Here is a 6,454-nt window from a genome sequence, read left to right on the forward strand (position 1 = left end):
TTTTTTGACTCCAAGTGTGTATTATTCCCAAGCTTCATCATCAGCTTTTCCTCTGGAGAGAAGAAACTCTTGGAACTGGACTTTTTCCAGCCTCTAATGAAAACTCAGAGTTATACAATGCAGTATTTTCTATAATGATACCAACCTACGTTCTGGTAGATGATAATTTTTTGAAAGTCATCTTTCTAAAAACATCTAATAAATTATCTACTGTAAGGTAGAAATAATCATTTTGGGGGGCAGGGGAAATAAAGTGAGTCTTGCCTATGATATGTAGTTAGCCAAAATTAAATGGTCAGAAACCCAGTTAATATAACCAATTGGGTCAGATTATATGCCATCATTTAAATGAAATTCAAATACAAAATGATACCAAAGAATTCACAGTTGTTTAAATTCTGATGTGTATCAACAATCAAAAGAATAAAACAGATGTAAAAATCACACTGGGTACATGATCAGGTTTTAACCATGTTGCTTTTGATATGAAATCTATTTATTTCATATCAAAAGCAACATGGTTGCTGCTGGTTCCAGTATTAACACTTTATATTCTATTAAGAAATCCTACTAATCATTAAACATCATGTTAATGATAACACTCATATTTAATGTCATCATCAGAAAGATTGCAAAACATAAACTTTTTCTTTTCAGATATTCTATAAGAACAAAATTCTTTCACAAGGAATTTCTGAAATGAAGAATTTTAAAATAAACTTCTCCAAAATTTTATTTTATAGAAATACTATAATTGAAAGATTATTTACTAATAGTTTTGATACACCAGAAGATGACCCATACTCTTAATTACTTGTGAGTCTCCTTAATAGTGTTCCAGTTTTAACTGTATTCCTCTCTCAGAAGAATGATTAGAAATAAACTTGAATGCAAAGATTTTGACGATCTCTTAAAAATGCATATAACATCTATTTTTTAATTGTTCACAGATTAAAATAGTCATTTCTTGAAAACTACAGTGCCAGGGTATCATATGTAAAAAAATGGTAGAATTACTGAATTAAATAGTCAACAGTACTTGTCTCATATTTTATCTCTGGTCCTCTCAGTAGCAGTCCAAACTCGGGCCTATTGTAATGATCTATTTCATGGACAAAGGGTAAGAATGACTATTCTGATACTGACATCTTGAACTTGTTACAGGATTTAAATTTAAAAGACATTAAGAGTGGGAAATATTGGTTCTACTAAGGCACTCCTATGATAAGATTTGTAATTAATAATCTCCTTATGTGCTTAAAGACAATGGTGAAAGTCAGTTGAAATCTATTCTTGATTTAAAAAATGGTTGCTTTGAGCTGTTGATGTAATCCCTCTACAAGCAGGATCTATCCTGAGGCAAACACAGCACAGGGTGAAAGGAGCCAAACAGAAGTACTGGTCTAGACTTTAAGATATTTTAAGATTGAACTACATACTGAACTTCATAACATGGAAGGAAATGATATCCTGATTCTTAGCACAAATAACTGGGTGAAAAGGAAAGCTGAATTATATTACGCAGTAGGGAAAGAAAAGTGAAGGAAGGAAGAAAGACACACCGAGACAAAGAGATAACTCTTACTTCAATATGAACTCACCTGAAAATTGATTATGTATTGTTGGCTTTAAAATAAATTTAGGAAGGACATTTCTAAAACGACAATGAATTTATGAAGTGTTAGAGATGCAATCAATTTTTGCATTTCAACAATTTCAAAGTGTTGCCTGAGAATGTTATCCTAATCCTCACACCCCAAAAGCATGTGGAAGCATGTTATCAGCTACTTTGTTGACTTTACAGAACTGCTGATATAAAACTTTAAAAAAAATTTTTTATTTTATAGTGGAGTACAACCAATTATCAATGACAGCTTCAGGTGGACAATGAAAGGTCAGGAATACACATGCGTGTATCCCTTCTCCCCCAAACTCCCTCCCATCCAGGCTGCCCCATAACATTAAACCTAGTTTCCTGTGCTATGCAGTAGGTCAATGTTGCTTATCTATTTTAAATATAGTATGTATCCATTTAAATTATTATCCATTTAAACATAGTGTGTACATGTCCATCTCAAACTCCCTATCCCTTCCCCCATCCTTTACCCCAGTAACCATAAGTTTGTTCTCTAAGTCTGTGAAGCTCTAAGTTTTGTAAATTCATTTGTATCATTTCTTTTTAGATTCTACAAACAAGGGATGTTGTACAATATTTCTTCTTCTCTGTCTGACTTACTTTATCAGCATGATAATTATTATAGTATCTGAAAAAAGTGTTAACTATTTTACATTTATCACATAAAATTTTTGCAATGCTGGTTCATGATTATGGAATTATTCCTTCACCTCTCATACATTTCCCAACTAGTCTTCATTTTGGCTTCTATCTGCCATCACAAACAACTACCTGGGAACAGTCCCAGGAAATTCTCTAATCATGTATCCCTTTTTGGTGTATTGGTTTCTCTGGACTATTCTGATCACAGAAATTTATTTTCTCACAACTACTGGAGGTCAGAAGTCTGCAGTCAAGGTGCCAGCAGAGCCAGACCACCTCCAGAGACAGTGAGGAAGACTTCTTCAATGAGTCTTCCTGCCTTCTGGCGGTGGCATCAATCCTTGTAATTCCTTGGTTTGCAGTGGTGCCACCTCGGTGTGTGCTCTGTGGTCATGCGGACGTCTCCCCTGTGGCTGTGTCTCTATACTTGTATGAATAAATCTCCCTCTTCTTTCTCTTATAACAACACCAATCTATAGATTAGGGATCCTGCTCCAGTTTAACTTAATCTTACTTGATTATATCCACCAAATGCATATATTCAAATTAGGTCACATTCACTGGTATGAGGTTAGGACTTGAACGTACTGTTTTGGGTAACATGGTTCAACCCACAGTATTCAGTCAATAAGAATCCCCCATATTCTGTCTGATGCGTTTGAAACTACCGGCCTTTCCTCTGGATAATCCCCTTTCTTGTCTTCCATGATACTGAATTTTTCTGTTGTGTGTTTTAACTTTGTTTGGCTGTGTCTTCTTGACTGTTTTATCTTGTCTTCTACATGCCCAGAATTTTGTGTTTTGTTCATTATTTTCCCCCATAGTCTGAGTCTCCATGCATTTAATAAGCACATACTGGTAACTACATGTATTTCTATTTGCTGGAAACTGGCTATGTAGAGAAAATTAATCATATTTTCTGCTTGGAAATTTACAGTAAAACTGGGATATATGTAATACATCAGCAAGTATAAAGCTGAGTAAAAGGAAGATAAATAATTCAGTAAGAAAGTTTGCAAAATTGAGAAGACACAAACCAGATTTTGACAAAAAAAAAAAGAGAGAGAGAGAGAGAAAATGAGTACATATTCACCAGGTTACTTTTCATGACTTTCTACTACACTTTTGTTTTTCTTGATGGATAGGCTTTAATGATAAAGTGTATTTCTTTAACAAATAAAACAACATCCATATTACTTGTTTCCACTTGTGTTAATTTTTAATAACTTTTTATAGAATAGTTTTCAATTCATAGAAATATTGCAAAGATAGTGCCAAGAATCCCTCAATACTTCAGCTACCCCCACACTTAGCATCTCACATTGTAGTTGTTGCTATTCAGTCACTAAGTCGTGTCTGACTCTTTGCAACCCCATGGACTATAGCCTGCCAGGCTCCTCTGTCTCTGGGATTCTTCAGGCAAGACTACTGGAGTGGGTTGACATTTCCATCTCTAAGGTATCTTCCAGGACCAGGGATCTAACTTGTGTTTCCTTCATTGGAAGGCAGATTCTTTAACCACTGAGATACCAAGGAAGTCCAGCTTCTTACATTACCCATATAATCTTTGTTACAACTAAAGAACCATTATCGATACATTGTATTCAACTAAATTCCATGCTTTACTCAGATTTCCTTCAGTTCAGTTTAGTTCATTCGCTCAGTCGTGTCCTACTCTTTGCCACCCCATGAACTGCAGCACGCCAGGTCTCCCTGTCCATCACCATCTCCTGGAGTTCACTCAAACTCACCTCCATCGAGTCAGTGATGCCATCCAGCCATCTCATCCTCTGTCCTCCCCTCTTCCTCTTTCCCCCAATCCCTCCCAGCATCAGAGTCTTTTCCAGTGAGTCAACTCTTTGCATGAGGTGACCAAAGTACCACCTTTAGCATCATTCCTTCAGCTTTAGCATCATTCCGTCCAAAGAACACCCAGGGCTAATCTCTTTTAGAATGGACTGGTTGGATCTCCTTGTGGTTCAAGGGACTCTCAAGAGTCTTCTCCAACACCACAGTTCAAAAGCATCAATTCTTCGGCTCTCAGCTTTCTTTACAGTCCAGCTCTCACATCCATACTTGACCACTGGAAAAACCATAGCCTTGACTTGACAGACCTTTGTTGGCAAATTAATGTCTCTGCTTTTGAATATGCTATATAGGTTGGTCATAACTTTCCTTCCAAAGAGTAAGCATCTTTTAATTTCATGGCTGCAGTCACAATCTGCAGTGATTTTAGAGCCCCCAAAAATAAAGTCTGACACTGTTTCCACTGTTTCTCCACCTATTTCTCATGAAGTGATGGAACCAGGTGCCATGATCTTCGTTTTCTGAACGTTGAGCTTTAAGCCAACTCTCTCACTCTCCTCTTTCACTTTCATCAAGAGGCTTTTGAGTTCTTCTTTACTTTCTGCCATAAGGGTGGTGTCATCTGCATATCTGAGGTTATTGATATTTCTCCCAGCAATCTTGATGCCAGCTTGTGCTTCTTCCATCCCAGCATTTTTCATGATGTACACTGCATATAAGTTAAATAAGCAGGGTGACTATATACAGCCTTGACGTACTCCTTTTCCTATTTGGAACCAGTCTGTTATTCCATGTCCAGTTCTAACTGTTGCTTCCTGACCTGCATACAGATTTTTCAAGAGGCAGGTTAGGTGGTCTGGTATTCCTATCTCTTTCAGAATTTTCCACAGTTTATTGTGATCCACACAGTCAAAAGCTTTGGCATAGTCAATACAGCAGAAATAGATGTTTTTCTGGAACTCTCTTGCTTTTTCAATGATCCAGTGGATGTTGGCTTACCTATTGTCCTTTCTTTTTCCAAAGTCCCACCCAAATTATATTATATATAAATATCAGATTTTATTTAGTCATCATGTGTTTTAGGCTCATCTGGACTGACAGAGTTTTAGACTCATTTCCTTGACAATATTGAGGGGGACTGATCAGCTGCTTTGAAGAATGTCTCTCAGCTGCAGTTTGCCTGCTGTTTTTCTCATGACTATATTGAAGTTATGGGTTTAGTGGGGAAGCTTACAGAAAGGAGTGTCATTCTTATTACATTATATCAAATGTACCTGCTATCAACATGACATCACTGATGGTGTTCACCGGTGTTATCTGGCTGAAGTGAAGTTTGTAAGATTTCCACACTAAGCTATTTGTCCCATCCTGTATTATGTTTGTTGTAAATCAGTTACTAAGGATAACTCATACAGGAGGTGGGAAGTGAAACCCCAGCTCCTTCATGGGAGGGTCTACATAAATTATTTGAAATCCTTCCATACTGAAAATCTGTTTCTTCACTCCCACTTACTCCATCATTTATATATACCAGTATAGATTTTCAGATGCTTCTCTTTTTTTAACTTTTTTGTTGACCATTAAAAAAAATAATTTTAACTATTTATTTATTCACTGTGCTGGGTTTTCATTGCTTCCCAGGCTTTTCTCTATTTGCAACAAGCGGGAGCTACTCTCTAGTTGTAGTGCTCTAGCTTCTCATTGTGGTGGCTTCTTGTTTCAGAGCATGGACTGTAAAGGGTCAGTAGTTTTGGGACTGGACTCTGTAGCTGGGCTCCTGGCCTCTAGGGCACAGGCTCAATAGTTGTGGTGCACAGGCTTAGTTGCTTCACGGCATGTGAGATCTTTCTGGATCAGGGATCGAACCCATGCCTACTGCATTGGCAGGAAGATTCTTTATCACTGAGTCACCAGGGAAGCCACTGCAGATGTTTATTTTTTAGATGATAATCCAATTGTGTGTGTGTGTGTGTGTGTGTGTGTGTGTGTTAGTTTCTCTGTCGTCTCTGATTCTTTGTGACCCCATGGACTATAGCCTCCCATGGTGCTCTATCCATGGGGATTCTCCAGGAAAGAATACTGGAGTGGGTTACCATGCCCTTCTCTGGGGGACCTTCCTGACCCAGGGATCAAATCCGGGTCTCCTGCATTGCAGGCAGATTCTTTACTACCTGAGCTAACAGGGAAGTCCATAATCCACCATTACATATTTACATTTTTTCTCAAATTGTCCCAACTTTGGCCATTGAGAATTTTTTTAGGTTGATGCCAGTGTACTTTTGGCATGTCCCCAGCATCTTGTTTGTTTGTTTGTTTGTTTTTTAAAGCACATCCTTACTTTCTAGCACTACAAGTTGATTCAGGATCATC

The sequence above is a fragment of the Capra hircus genome, chromosome 16, assembly GCF_001704415.2.
Source record: "Capra hircus breed San Clemente chromosome 16, ASM170441v1, whole genome shotgun sequence".
Lineage (NCBI taxonomy): Eukaryota > Metazoa > Chordata > Mammalia > Artiodactyla > Bovidae > Capra > Capra hircus.